The 16,756-nt window shown below is 32.9% G+C and overlaps 1 pseudogene; it reads left to right on the forward strand.

Annotated features, from left to right (window-relative positions):
• The first annotated feature begins 5,613 nt into the window (after positions 1–5,613).
• On the forward strand, positions 5,614–6,213 carry LOC145675313 (ADP-ribose glycohydrolase MACROD1 pseudogene; annotated as a pseudogene).
• Positions 6,214–16,756: the final 10,543 nt, after the last annotated feature.

Here is a 16,756-nt window from a genome sequence, read left to right on the forward strand (position 1 = left end):
CTTTCTCGAAATATTTTGCGCCTTTTACATTAAATGCGATTTAGGTTAGATTAAGTTAAATGAGTAAAGTGCTGTTAGATTTAATGTCCCTGTACTAAGCTTTTCAAAAATCTGATTCTTCAAATGGCCTACTCATGGCAGAATCACACTCAAAAAGAAAAATCGAACTGTTTCCCAAAATTGTATCACGAGGCAATGACAAACTTTTGATTTTATTTATGCTACGGCATCTAAGACTGTTTTTTTTTTAAAAAAAAGGCTGAACACGTAGGAAACCAAACGAAGCAATGATAATATATTATTTTTCAGCCAATGGACTTACCACCCATATCTGCATCAGGCACATTCACAAATCTATCCCATATTTAGCACTGGTTAAGAATAACTAGTCAAGCAAGTAGTAATTTTACTGTCAAAATATGTGAGTGCGTATGAAAGAGGACTGTTTGGGATAATAATTTCCACTGACGGAACATGCCTGTATAATGTAGGAAACAAGTATTTTATGTTTGGAAGTTTAATGTTAACAGCATCAAAACATTACAAGGACTATAGTTGAGTTCAAATGTGTGAATACGATCTCAAAACGTTTGTTGGATTACTCGTATTCTTAAGTTTCTTGCACTATAACCTCCGTCGATGACGCGCCTGCTCCCGAGAGACGGACTCTCGCGTGGGCACCTTTCTATGATCCTGCCCTGACACTGTAAACTAGCATTCTCGATTCTAATTTTATTTTTAACTTCGTATATGCGGCATGTGTCTGAATACCCATTGTAACTTACGGGAAAGTCATCGTAAAATTAACCTGCACGCATGAAGGGAACTCCTACTTTAAGAAATAACTTATGAAATACTATGTGTGAATCCCGTAATAAAATAATTGCATGTTTTATAATAGGACAACATGTAATAGTTTCCAGGGTACTAGTCTGCAAGCATAACATCAATCTGTACGGAATTATTTTTTATTATCCCAGATTAATAACTCTAGAAAACGTCTTATTAAAGCAAGAAAATTAGAATATATTTATTTTTATTTAATGAACTCTTCCTTCTTAATCTACACCCGATATTTTTGTAGGGGTATATTAAGTCCTAAAATTAATACTTATACCTATCATTGCCTCAAAATTTATCAATAATTATGGGCATGCAAGCACTGTAGCTACATAAATCGTATATATTATGAAGAAAAGTACTAACAATATCTTCCAGCCCAGATATTAGCCTTTCTTTATGATCATAAACACACTTTTGAACATCAGATAATTATGGAAAAGAGTAATAAAAATATATTTATTGAACACTTGCCGGTATGCCTCACTACGCCATCATAATTGTGTATTTTCCTGCAATCAATTCGAGCGCTGATTGACTTTAGAATGCTCTTGAAATGGATTGTTTAGAACAGGACTGACACGAAATCACTTGAACGAAACTATTCAATTCAAGACAAAAATTACGTCAGTGCTGACGTTTTTTTCATCAAATAGTCTTGAACAAGGCTCCTGTTCAAGCTTTCTTGAATCGTCTACAAGCAGTATAAGATGTACTTTTGACGTGTGCAAAGTAACCCGGATTAAAGCCTGAAACCGCCTTCTTCCAGTTTTACTCTTTTTACGACATAAAACGTTTCACATTGCAATTTCAACTGTTGCATTAAAGTCTCATTATACACACTAGTATTCTACAAATATGATTTAACTTTGACGGAAAATCTTGTACGTGATACCTTTCAAATTTTGTTGGCCTTTACAGTGACTGCTTTCCACGCCTCTAAAACAACGAATTCTCCCTTTAATTAGAACTAATGTTAACCACCATTGTTAAAGCCAAAATACAGTTAGATGTTCTATCTTACGGTGGCAGTTGAAACTTCCTCTTTACTGTTCATGGTTTAGCCAACAGAGGACTGAAACTCTTTCATATTTTGTGCAAAGCAAGCCCATCTTACGGTATCTTAGTATCTAGGTATATTATAAAGAGCCATACATGAGGAATACAGAAATATGCATACTATAAATTTCATCAATTATTTTAAAATTGTACTCATTCTTTATGACATACAGATCTTTACCTTACAGGCACACATATTGACAGACATATCTTACAAGCTTTTAATGTTTACCGATTATCACTATCTCTTTGCTTTACATAATTTCAAGTTTGAAAATAATATTTTACAAAAAAAATATATAAATTCAATATTCGTGGCAACCACCCTCCCTCCGGCCCGTACCAACTCTTGTGAAGAGACAAATATTAATTATTTATTGACTTTCGTTGATCTCCCACAAAACCATTTATTCTTTAAGACTTATCTTCGGTGTTGTGAGACTATTCTTTTTTCCTTCCTAATTACATAAAACTATTTCTTGTGTGCCGAAGAAAGCTAATTATTCGGATGTCTAATGAAATTCATGTGTGTCTGAGAATTTAGTCAACGTTTCTCTTCCGTAATTTTGTGCATTCGTAGTTAAATCGCGAAAGTGTTTGTTTATGTTATATAATGTATTATGTCAATGTGTATTTTATGTAATAAAGCTGAGAGAGCTCCTTTCCCAACTATCTGTCCATCTCTGACGTTATGAGTACCTGTTGGGACGAAAACATCTCATCTACACGTGTCTGGAGTCAGCAGAATTACCAGAAGATCTTTGTCTTTAAATTCTCCCTCCATCCCGGAAACAGGGAGTCGCACGAAGCCATTGGAGCCGCTTAGAGACTTTGGAATCGGTTATCAAGGTTAGACTCTAGAGCTTGTCGGGAGTCGTTACGGGGAGTGCACGGCAGTCAATAGGGCACTCCGAGAGCAGCTTACAAAACGAATCGAAGAGTCTAAAATTCGGTTTTCGACATATTGAACACCAGACGAACAACAGGAGGAAGCCCAGCAGAGAAGATGAAGCTACAGGTACTGTGACGTCAGATTTCTTCCTTTCTCTTCCTCACCTCTTACCTACCCACACTCTCTTTCTTTCCAAAAAAAAGTTAAAATTCACATTTTTATTTTTTTTAAATAAGACGGGTGTCGTCCGGTCCCAGGACTCGTTCTACCCTTGAGAAAAATCCCAAGAATCTCGCTTTGACGACACAGCTTTCTTTGAAAATTCCTTTCAAATTAAGCACCCGTAAAATGATGGAGATGCTGGTTTTTCTTTGTAATTTCTACTTTATTCTCTTCCCCACGTAAAATGGCGGAGATGCTGATATTTTATCAGTAATTGTTCCTTTATCCCCCTCGTAAATTGGTTGATATACTGGTTTCTTCTTTACAACTTTTCAATGAAGTTTTTTTCTAATCATTTTCACCACCGCTACCCCTCCCCCACCCTCTCTGTATTACGCTTCTGAAACGCTATTAGTTTATTTTTTTCTTATTCGCAAGATTTGTTTTCTTTTCTCTTCAATCCTTTGAAGAGTGGTGGAGAAACCCCAAATACCTCTTGTGCTTTAAGACATTCTGTTATCTCTCTTCCTCCCTCTAAGTTTTTGCATGTGTTACTTAGACTTAAGTAGTTATATATGTACACTGTGTATTTCGTTAAACTAGTGCCAATTTTAGTTCATTTTTTGTGTATATGTTGCGACGTCTTGTTGTAATCGGCTAAGTTTACCAGAAATTATTTAGACCAGCTTCGGAAAAAGTTAGAATTTTTTGAGGTCTTATCCGATATTACACCCGATTCTTTAGAAGTTACAGTCGAGGAGCCCAGTTTAGACATGGCGTCAGAAGGCGATAACCAACCGTTGCCTATTTTTAATACCATAGTAAGACCAGAACCTTTCTATGCTAGGTTAGGGGAAGACGTGGAACGTTTTGTGCGTAAATATGAATCTATTGCTGACATCAATGGTTGGGATGGGATGAGACGGAAGCTTGTACTTGGGAATTTGCTTAGGGGTCCAGCAGAATCATGGTTTACATCTATGGAGAGAAAGCCGGATTTTGCTCAGCTGTCTTATGAGCAATTTAAGCGGGCGTTAATAACAGCGTTTAAGGATAATTTGGTTCCCCAGTTGACAGAGGCCCAAATGCGAGGACGGGAACAGGGGGATGATGAGTCAGTCGTTGATTACGTATATGCAAAACAGGATCTCATTCTGAGAGCAGATCCTAACGCGCCTGAGAGAAAACAAATATAACTGATCATCGAAGGGCTATTGCCCGACTTTTTCAAGGTCGTCATTCGTAAAGAATATAATACCGTAGCTGCGTTATTGGGTGATTTAGTAGTGGAAGAAAAGACTCGGCTGTTACTCAAGAGAAAAGAGTTGGAAAAATTCTTTAAAAAGAATTCTGCGGTCTTGCATTCGTCAGTGCTTCCGCCAAGCCAAGTTGATAGTCAGTTATGTAGAAGTGCGGAGTCAGCAGTCCAAAGTCCGCTGTACAGGCAAGAGAATTTTGTTCAGTCAGCTACAGCTCAGAAAGAACAGACTAAGGCAATTAGTGATTAAATGAATGACTTGCAACAGCAATTAGCTAAAATGACTCTTCAGATATCCGCGTTAACCTCAAATTATGACAATCAAGGTAGCGATTGTGCACAAAATAAGAATAGTCAGCAAAGGAATGTAGGTCAGGGTAATAACGAAAGAAGTGATAATCGTCAAAACCGTAGAAACAATAATAACAACAATAATAAAAACAACAATGGAATTTAGAGGTCAACTTATCTGAAGTATTAACAGCGAGAATCGCTTGGTAATCGAGAGCTATTTTTAGAGTCTTAGAAAATACTGTTTTACCACCTCGTTCGCACACTTTAGTGAAGTTACGTTCCTGTTGGGACATTACGGGGAAAAGGCGTTACTGTTACCATCTCAGCGTATAGAGGAAATGTTGGGAATTTTTATCCCAAGGGTAATAGCAGATTGTGAGTCCCCAGTGGTGTTTGTAACGAATCCCACCGTCAACACCGTGAAGTTGCACCAAGGAACGAAGATAGGCGATGCAGAGGAATTCGAGGAGGTACCCGATGATCCAGAAGAAAGGACATTAACAGCGTCAGAAGAATCTTTACCGTCTCCAGAGAAGTTGGAACAGTCTAGAAGGATATCTGACCTGCAAAGAGTAGATGTCAACCCAGATTTGTCTCCAAAAGATCGGGTGCGTTTTTAGGACCTAATTTACCAGTTTGCCGATGTTTGGAGTTGGTCGGAAGACGATGTGGGACCTGCCCGTGGTTTTGAGCACGAAAATCGATTTTCCAACAGTACGCCTGTCAACAAAACGTCCTATCCGGAAGGAACGTTTCCATGGAAGAGAAGGATTATTTTGGTGAAGAAACCCAACGGACAGCGAACGTTCGTAGGTGACTTAAGATCCTTTGACCTACAGTCGTTTACGTCAATGCAATACCGAATTCCTCGAGGTCAGATGAAGATTGATTCTATAGCCATCGACAGGTTAAAAGAGTATTTTCCTCCTCCAGAAGGACTGCCTAAAATCTGCGTAAATTAGAAACATCTGAGATTGATGTAGTAGGAGAGCGAGTACCGGATAAAAATCTCCAGGAAGTGGATAAGGTAAATTCCTTCTTAATGGAATTCCAAGACCCAGATAACTAAACGCAATTAGAATCGTTGTTTATAAGGAAAGTTGTTTTCATGTCTGATCTACCATCTTGGGATCAGGTGGGTCCGAAAACAAGTTCAGTGGAAGGTTTGGAGAGACCAAAGTTTGCCGTCAACCACGACATTAATAAGAAAGTTGCGCTTTATTACGGTTCAATCACGACGTTAGCTGGTGATTGTATAGTAAACTCGTCCAATTCCTTTCTAGAGCCACGAGGAGGCATGGACAAAGCAATTCAAAGTCTTGCAGGAGAAGAAATGCAAGACGAGTGTCGTAAAATACCCCACCTTTCCCAGGGTAACGTATGCATTACACGGGGTTACAATCTACCCGTGGATTTTGTTATTCATGTTAGCGTACATGATGATCGAAATACTAAAAAGTTAAAAATGTGTTACGAAAAAACGTTGCATTTAGCAGTAGACAACGATATAACATCCATTGCGTTCCCCAATATCTCTACAGGAGATTTTGGTTTTCCTAAAGAAGATGCTTGTCGCGTTGCGTTACAAACAGTACGTCTTTTTCTGGAAGAACATCTTGACTCTATGGAAAGAATAGTGTTCGTGCAGTATGACAAAGAGAATCAAAAAATCTATGAACAACTTATGCACCTCTATTTTCCTATATAAAATAGCTGAAAGAAAAAAGTTATAGTATGTTACTGGTTAATTGACTTCAAGCTATCTCAACGCTAGCAATATATTTAGAATATGGGAAAGGATATAGTTATTCATCATCAGTGCTATGCAGTTTTCTTTTGCTCTCGTCATCATATCCGTCTCCTATTATCATTTTTTGGGACGACTTTATTTTAGAAATTTCAGACTTTCCACTTACCTAGAAAAAAAGAAACATTGAAATAAGTAACGCAATTTAACAAGAACATATATACTTAGGCTAGCAGAGATAATAATCAATAGAACATGTGAAAATTCTAAATTTCTCATTATATTTAATTTGTGTTTCTGATAACCTATTTTGTTTTAAGCTGCATTATCCTATCTTTCTCTTTCCCACATGTGACTTCTAATAACACCGAGTTCCAAATAACATCTGGTTTATTTTTCCGTGAACTCCCTAATGTTATTTTGTACCAACACTCTTTACCGATATCTTTTAATTTGACATTTTCCTTTCCGCATGATGTTAAGGTTTCTTCTCTTCTTGAATCTTTGCTTTGCAACGAAAATGACACTCTAGCTCCAGATGTCTGCGAAGCGGCGAAAGACCTTCATAATCTGCAAGTCCATATTAACGATTATTTTTTAAAGCCTCCAAATCCACGATTTCATCGATTATCAACCAGATCTCCACGTGCACTGCTAGGGTTCATTGGGAAAGCATTGAATTGGTGTTGTGACGTAGCTGACAGTTCATCTAGTGATTCGATAAACAAGGAGGAATTTCATTTGGAACAGACAGTACTGGGTTTGCAAAAACAATTGTTGAAAAACAATTTATATATTCAGAACACAACTTCAGAATTTTTAAGTTTTCAAGATCAGATACAGGATAATTTTCATAAAATTAGAAGCTTTTCGGCAAAGATATTGGATCAAGAACATGATCTGGGAGATCATCTTAATAAGCTTGCAAATCGAGTCCATAAAGAGGTCATTTCGTTCATTCAAGAGTTTTATTCGATTTCAACGCAGTTTGTACAGTTTCTACAAATTTTTAAATATGATCTGACAATTCAGATGTGTACAGATGCTAGGCTGAACCATAATATAATTCCTTATAAAGTGTTGCACGCACATTTATCTGAATTTGAGAATATTTTGAAAAATGGATATAAGTTAGCCATAGATAAGTCGTTATTGGAGATGTATTATTCAATTAATGTTTTGACTTGTTCAATCACCGATACGTACATTTACCTACAGATGAAAATTCCGATCGTTGAAATACAGCCTTCGTTTGAGTTATATGATGTGCAGCCACTTCCGTTTGCTGTATACAACCAAACTTGTACCGTTGATATCCAACCTTTAGTTATGGTAGTTCAAGATAAAAAAGATCTTATACCAATACCTACTTGCTTGTCATTATAGCCAATCAAAGTTATGTAAGATACCTACACACACTGTGACACGATCTCGTTTAATAAACTGTGATCACGCAGCTTTCGTTGCCAGTACAGTCAGGGAAATATTACACAATTGTGACCGAAAGAGGCACAGATTATAGACATTGGATCGCATGAGTTTGTTTTAACACACCCGCCATAATTTCTAACTTTGAAGACTAGAGAAAATGTGTCAATTATTCGAGTTCCAGAAGAAGCCAGATTATACGGAGCCCTTAAAATTCGAATACCATGCAATACTAAATTAATTGTGGAGAGAAATCTTTTCGTCAGATCGGATTTTCCGTGTCTCGACAATGATCTTACAGAACCTGTATTTTTACATCTTTTTCCGAGCCAGCTAGTCTCTAATGATCTGATGCTATTACGATCTACGTATAAAGGGAATGAATTTTTTAATGTTTCATCCTTACTTAACGATATTTGGAGTTCTTCGATCCGACATATGAATATATCAGCATTTACGATAATTGACCAGACGCCCATTAAGATGCCTATCTATAAGCATGAGTATTTTATACCAGGAATTATTATTAATTGGAATATCATCATCACTCTTCCTCTTATTTATTTGCTAAGGGAACATGGGATTTTCAATTTTATATGGTTTTGTAGAAAATGTAGTGCGTCTACGGAATTTTCTTTGCAAGAATTGAGCTACTTTTTAGACATTGTGCAAACCGTTATTGCAATTGTAAGTCTAATTTTGAACTATAGAGTAATGAAAAGCTTAATGAAAAAAATTGGTGATGATACGCCGCTGCAGACGAAGAGTTTTGAGAATAAATGTAACGAGAGGTCTGAAGAAAGAGATCAAGAACCTGAAGTGACCCCCGGAAAAGTTCACCACTGCGAACAGAAATGAGGATGCACATTCAGTGTCAGAATTAAGTTTACCTCCTCCTCCGGAAGAATTGATAGTTAGTGACGGAAGTTTTGGTACAGAGATTATAGTGCCGCCTTCTACCGTCTTGGAATTAACGAATTCTAACGTAAAATCTTCGTACATTTCCAACTATATAGTGTATTCTTAAAAGTGGATACGGAACCTGAGATGTCGAGCAATTCACGCATTTTGTGAAACAGCATCTAGAAGAACATATTAGTACGTATATACGCACGACCATATAAAATTGAGAATCATTACCGGAGATACCTATTTTTGTGAATTTAGAGACCTTCTTTCCCCCCAACTTTTATTTCCAACATAATTTTACTAACACAATCGAGTATTGGGCGATAAAACCCAATCCAACCTCTAGTTACCTTAAGTTCCCAACCTAATCAGGAAATGGGTTAGGTTTATGTTGGAAATAATGAGCCCCCCCCCCAAAATTAGAGTTTTGTCATTATTATAAAAAGTTGTATGATTCAAGAGTTTGGGCACTACGTTTATCGATTTACAGTAGTATTCATAAAACCAGTTTGGGGCCACTTCCTCAAACCAGGCTTTTTTATATATAAAATCCTCCAGCATAGAATCACATCGAAAATTACATCTTCCCCCATACATCTTCAATTTACTTTTATGATATATAACCATAAAAGAATTTTACACCTAAACTTACATCTAAACATTTCTTAAACTTTCTATTCTTCGCTTTTCTTTTTCTTGTCTTCCTTTGATATAGCTATCCATTAGTTCTTTTAGCTTTGTTAGTAAATCTTCTTTCCTTAAATCTATCGAATAATGACCCCAAGCTAGAGTATGTATCCCATCTTCTAATATGTATCTTTTATCATCGTAAGAGCTTAATGCTAGCTTGTTTTCTTCTACTGAATATACATTATGTCTTTTACTCCTAATAGTATTTTGCATTTTATATAATTCATAATCTTTTAAAACACAATCTTCGTAATCTTTGAAAGTTATTTCTGATTTAACAATATTCGATTTTATTCCTTTTGCCTTTTTACAACATTTGTCTTTATCAAATTTACTTTTAAAGTCTTTATCTTCGAGGTCTATTTGAGGTGCCTGTATTGAATACATCTTTGATTTGAGACCTACGACTTTTCCTATGATTTCACCTTTCAGTTCATCTTTAAATTTTCCTAATACTTTCTTGTTAACTTGTTTTATCCCATATTTGTTATTATCTTTGTAATCAGATGTATCTAGATGCTCATACATAGCTTTCATATCCTCATATACATCATCTGTTTCTATATGTGCTATAACGGAGTCTGTGTCACTCATTAATAGTTTGACTTTATCTCCATATTTATTCTTCAACACATTGTAATAGAAATCATATAGACAAATTTTAGATATATCCAGAACAGACATCCCAACATAGATAGGCTTGTTAAAAGTAATTTTTGTCTTATACATATGAATAGCAGCTAGATCTTCGGAAAATATAGTTCTATCTTTAAAAGTAGGTTTAGCTATTAGTTTCTCTGCTAATTCTACATTATGTGCTAGTCTTATATCTACTGTCTTTCTTATGTTTTCCATAGTCTTTCCAAATACTGCATTATTCGCTAGTTTATAGAAGTCTTTTTCAAAATCATTCCTTGCATGCGACCTAAGTTCTGTATTTAATTCTATATATTTCTTTAACCAGCCTGATTGTTTAAATTCTAATATTTTATGTATCTTTTTAATTTTGAGACCTTGTGACACATAGAATTTTAAATTTTGATAATGCAATATATAGTTTTCTTTATCGTAAAGTGTTGTTAATAATTTTGGAAGTTTCTTGTTGTTTATATAATTTTCAGGAGCTAATGGCAAATCTGAATGTTTATTATGAAGTTCTTTTGGATACTCTAAATCGACTTCTAGTATATATCCAGTATTAGACTCATCGTCTGTCTCTAATATTTTATTTATCCAGTATTTATCATTTACACCATTAATAACCTTTTTCCATTCGAATTCTCCATAAGGCATATGATGATTCATAGCCCATCCATATTCGTTATTTGCATCCATGTACATTATGTAAGAACTTTTCTCTTTAGGATTATAATTTTCTAGATACTTATTATTAGCTACTGCATATCTATTTGAACATTGAGAAATTCCACCTCTTATACCTTTTTCTATAAAGAGCAGTTTATCATAATCAGTTAACAATTCTAATTTTTGTTGTGTCATCTTTAACATTGCATCCCAGAAGAAGCCTGGACTTGTGAAATACCATGCAGGATCTAATTTATATGTATTAAGAGCTGTATCTCTGAAGTTTTCAATAATGTCTGTTAATTGAAGTACATCTGTTTTGTTGTAGAATTGAGTATATTCTCTTAAGGTTTTTAAATTGAATATCTTACAGATTAATAGATGATGGTTATAATCCTCGTCACTTATATCTTCTCCTGTTAATCTATTCTTAAACTTGTCTCTAGATAGTGGAACAGGTTCATCTAGTTTTTCAGGTGAATCAGCATAATCATATGGATAGATACCTTTTCTTTTTACTAAATCAATTACATTTTTAGGAAAGAATTTTAATGTTTCTCTAAATTGTTCTGGTTTTAAATTTTTTGCTAATTCAGCTAGACTTCTTGATAAAAATCTAAACGAATCTACAAATCTTAATTGGATTGATCGTTCTTTATTTTCTTTATTCTTGTATTTTATCGTTTTTGAGAATGTAATATACTTTTCTTCTGTGTTAGGTATTATAGTTATCTTTTCTTCTAATTCTCCACCTCCTAAACTTTTTATAAATAGATGTGTATCGTATCCAGATAAGTTATGAATGAACACAGGAATAAATCTTGGGTTTGTATATTTTATGTTACAATAAGAATGAACAGCTCCTCTAAATTTTCCAGTTAAATGATCATGATCAGCAACTTTGGTTATACATGATTTTATATTGTTTATAGTCTTTTTCAATTCTTTAGTACATTCATCAAGTATAACTTCTATATTTTCCTTTTGCTCTTTTATATCTATTAATATGTCATCTATATCATCAATATCATCATCATCTTTTTTCATATACAATTCCTCTTCTAGATGTTTATAACCTTCTTCGATTTTCTTTTTTAAATAACTAGTTAAAATATTTAACCTCTCTATTTTCTTTTCTAATAAACGTGGAAGTTCTTCAAAAGTTCTTTCACAAATATGACATTTTTCAGATGATTCATATGTATTTCTTTCTTCTTCTGTAAGGCGATTCATAGGTTTATAAGTATCATAAATCTTTGCAATTTTAATAGCTTCTTCTTTTAATTTTTCTACAAATACATCTGATACATTATCTCCTATATATTCTACTGGTTTGCTTTTATAAGAATCTAAAGTGCTTTTGACATAGTATGTGAAACTGTTTGGTTTATGTTCTTGATATGCGTTTGAATAAGATCTTTCTGGATCAGGTTGGCATGTAATAATTTCCTTTAATAGTGATTCAAAGTCAGCAATAATTGTAAATGGAATTCTCAAAGATCGTTTATAATTAATAAATTCAAGTATCTTATTCCATTCTTTTGGTAAAACGATTTTTTGCAGCTGAATATAATCCACAGTATTTTTCATGCTCTTTTAATAACTCTTCTGATTTAAAATGCTTAGCTAAACATCTTTCACATAGGAATCTTTTATGACCATCTTTAGTTATTTGATTGCCTACAAGCTTCCACAAGTCTTTAATCCAACAATAATGAGTTTTCTTTTCACTTTTAAGATATAACAGATGAATATGTTTTTCTTTCTTTTCTTGTGTGATTCGAAGTGGAAAAATTGAATAGTTATTATCAAAACTAAATACACTAATGGAAATATCAGTTCTCTTTTCAAACTTGGCTATATCAGTAATTTGTACAGGAAATGGGATATCTTTAAAAACATCTTTAAACTTATCTTCATGTTTTTTATATGTAGAGACCCTGTCTCCATGTTGCCCATGTTTAACTGGATATAATGCAGATATGACTGAGTATAGAAAGCACTTTTGATCATTATTCTTTATATTAACACATGCTCTTCTCTTCTTAATCATGTATGGAAGTTCTATGTAAGAGGAACCTCTCATTGATACATACTTATTAATTCTTAATTCTAAAAAGTCTATAGAATGTAACATCCATCCAGATCCTTTACTTTGAAACTCTTCCATTTCTCTTATGAGTTTGTATGAAGCTTTTTTACAAAAGTCATCTAAATCTGTAAATTCGAGTATTATTTCATTTGAAGTTTTAAAATTATGTTCTTGTATCGTATTTTCTTTTTTAAATTTACAAATAAATGACATATTAACTTTAAGCGCATTGAAAAGTTTAAAACTGTCCTTGGTTTTATTTTTAACAATCCTACTACTTGCACTTAAGAATTTCAAAGGATCTTTATATCCATCAATGTTTTCTATTCTAAATGTCTGTAATCTATATTTCAATGATGTTTCTTTCAATTCAACTTTTAGCTTAGGTCTTTTTGGTTTCACTTCTTCAAATACTTCTTCTTTAAATGGAAATACATCTCTAATCTGCCTTCTACTTTGTTCATCGTCATGTTGTTTAAGAAGGTTTATTAGTTCTCCTTTTCTTAATCGGGAATATCTTTTGATTCCCTTTTCTTTACATTGTTGTCTTAACTCTACTACAGTAAATCTATTATAATTACTCATCTTATTTATTATATAGAAAATTCTACTACTCAATTTTTACCTACACCAAAATTTTTTACTTCATTTTCGTCCATTTTTTTAACACACATCGTTCAAACATCTGCATGTGTCTACATATGTTTAAACTGTGTGTTAGTCTAGAACTTTCATGGGAAGACCCATCAAAGTCACATATACACATATTAAAATTAAATCATTTTTGTAAACTTACTCATCATCATCATCATAATCATAATCATCACTACCATATTTATATTCATCATCACTACTCAAATCGGATGTTTTTTGTTGCATTACTAATAACTCTTTTTCCTTTAACAGTATTTGCTTCTCTAGTAGTGTTGCTAAGAGTTTAAGATCATGATGAATTAGTTTAAGTCTATCATGTAATAAATCAAATTCTTTATCCATATTTGTTATATAGAAAACCAACAAAAATGAAATAAATTTAAAAATCTAAGAATACAAAACAAACATGACTAGTGCTAAGGAAATATTATCTTACAAACCTGTATTTGATTGTGTGTGTAAATATTTAGATATTGGTGGTTATAATGATGAAGACAAAATAAATTTTAGCGTATCCATAGGTATGTTAGATCATTTGTTCAAGAAAGCCACTAAAGAAAACAACTCATTTCTTATACAAAACATTCTCTATGCAAACGTTATGGATTTGTCTGATGAGATATTAGATTCACTGACTAATGAATAATGGTTATCTATAGGTTATGATGATTATGAGGAGGAATATAACTATGATCACATTACAGAAGATTTCATACTAAAATATCTGCAGAAAGTTAATTTGAGCGAAATATGTTTATGGAAAAAGTTATCGGAAGAGTTTATAAGAGAATTAGCTGATAAAGTTGATTGGGAGATTATTTCAGGAAGCCAAAACTTATCAGAAGACTTTATAAGAGAATTTGCAGATAGAGTTGATTGGAAGGAAGTATCGTATAACGAAAAACTATCTGAAGAATTTATTAATGAGTTTATAGATAAAGTTGATTTTGATGCTATATCTTATGGAAGCAAACTCTCTGAAGCCTTTATACGAAAACATGCAGATAAAGTTTCTTGGGGACGCTTATCTGGAACTCAACAATTATCAGAAAACCTTATAAGAGATTACGCTGACAAAGTAGATTGGGAAATAATTTCATTGTTTCAAAATTTAACAGAAGGATTTATTGCAGAGTTTAAAGACAGAGTTCATTGGCATAACATTTCAATTTTTCAACGCCTCTCTATAGAGTTTATATATTTATATAGACATTACGTAGATTGGAGAGTTATAATAAGAAAATATCATAATAATCCCGATTTAGGTAGTATATTGAATTTAGCATTCAATCTTACAGAAGATGGTTTGTTTAATGTTTAACTATTATATCATAAAAGTCGTAACCTTAATTATTAGATATTAACCTTAATTATCTTTTATGATTATTATATCATAAAAGTTGTAACTTTAATTATTTAATATTAACCTTAATTATCAGATAATAACCTATCATATAAACAATCAATTTCTTTAATCAATTCTTCTTCTGATAGTGGCGTCCAAAACTCATTACCTTTACCTTTACGAATATCTAGTTCTTGCTGCATTAGATTAAATAACTTAATACTGTTAGGATCTCTAAACTTTTCATATATTATTACATGATTCGGATACTTTTCTTCTGCTTCATTAAGAGGTTTATATAGGCTTCTCTTCTGACAACGAATAGCATAATAAGGGAAAGGATCATTAGGTTTATTCTTCTTATATATGATTAGACAATTATCTTTTGAATTATCGTTTGTATATGGTGCTGCGATTTCTTTTAAGCCCTCGTTTTGAATCTTTAATCTCTCCATTGTTTGTTCCATTTCTTCTACTCTTTTTTGCAACTCTTCATTGTCTTGTTGATACTGTCTAAATTCCTGAGTGAAGTAATTAATAATAATTTCATTACATTTAATATAAAAATCTGGTGAAACCCATCTTGCTATATCAAGTATTAACTCTTTCGGAACATATGTTCCTCGTATAATACCTAATTGCCCACCTTTAACAATCTTAAAATCATCCCTACGAATTCGTTGCAATGACTTTATATAAGAAATTAACTCTTTAGATTGTTTATTTTCTAACCATTTATAAAATTTCTTTCCTCCATCTTGGCACAGTTTAGTAGCATTGAAGTAACCAGTTTTCTTATCGATAATCAACTTAAAATCACCAAACAGACCGTACCAGTAATCATCTTTAATCTGTTCATAGCAAATATCATTTAAACTATACGAATTATCCATAGTACTTATATTTATTATATAGAAAATTTTTATTTTTAACTTCATTTTCAGTTTTTACCCATACAAATAGATTCTTATCATCATGATTTTAGCTATCGATAAAGTTTTAACTTAATTATCTTTTATGGAATAATAACCATAAAAGACAAACATTTATATTTTACACTACAACATTACTCTTATCTATCCAGCTATTGTGCGAATCATCAAAACCTAGCCATTTAACATATACTTTATCACCTTTCTTTCTCAACACCTTTTCCACCAAGTATTCATCCTTATGTTTCGTCTGTAATAGTTCTGGTTCATAAAATCTACCTTGCACATCCTCTTCTTCTAAATCTTTAATTCTATATGTAGGTGGATTAGATGGAATAACTTCACTAATAACAAATACTTCTGTTGACCAATTAAGTGTATATCCTTTCTCAAATAACCCTTTCGACTTACTTATACGAACATGATCACCTAATTTGTATTTGGGTTTAACACGCCTATATTCTTTTTTATACACTTTTTCCAATATTGTTCGCTCATTCTTCTTATTAACTTCTATAGGCTTTAAACCAATTGTTCTATGTACTCTATTATTATACTCACTAACCAATGTTGGTAATATCTCTATCCATTTATAATTTCCTTGTGTTGTGAACCTTTTCCACATGTTTTGTTTAAGTGTTCTATTAAATCTCTCAATAACAGAAGCTTTCTTACCACTATAGGTTGAGTAATGATTAATCTTATTTTCTTCCATTAACTTCTTAAACTCTTTATTATAAAACTCTTCACCTTGATCAGTTTGTAAATTATTAGGTTTTCTCGTTTTTAATATGGATTCAAATGCTTCTGTAACATTCTTACCACTCTTATCTTTAACAGGAACAGCAAACGCATATTTCGAGAACACATCTATAATCGTTAGCAAATACTTATAACCTTTATTGATTTTGGAAACACCTTTTAACACACCACTATCCATTTCAACAAGATCAGCTTGCCAAAGATCATCAATACCTTTTATAACTACACTTAATCTGTCAAAGTTTTTTCTAGATGGTTTATGAATTTCTTCTATAATGTCTTCTCGAACACCTTCACCTTCATATAGTCAATCGGGTTTTTTAATGAATTGAGTTTTAGTAACACCACATACAGAACAAATACCTTTCTTTAGATATCTTCCATTCT

This window comes from Thermobia domestica, chromosome 18 (genome assembly GCF_964235325.1).
Source record: "Thermobia domestica chromosome 18, izTheDome1.hap1.1, whole genome shotgun sequence".
NCBI classification, from domain to species: domain Eukaryota; kingdom Metazoa; phylum Arthropoda; class Insecta; order Zygentoma; family Lepismatidae; genus Thermobia; species Thermobia domestica.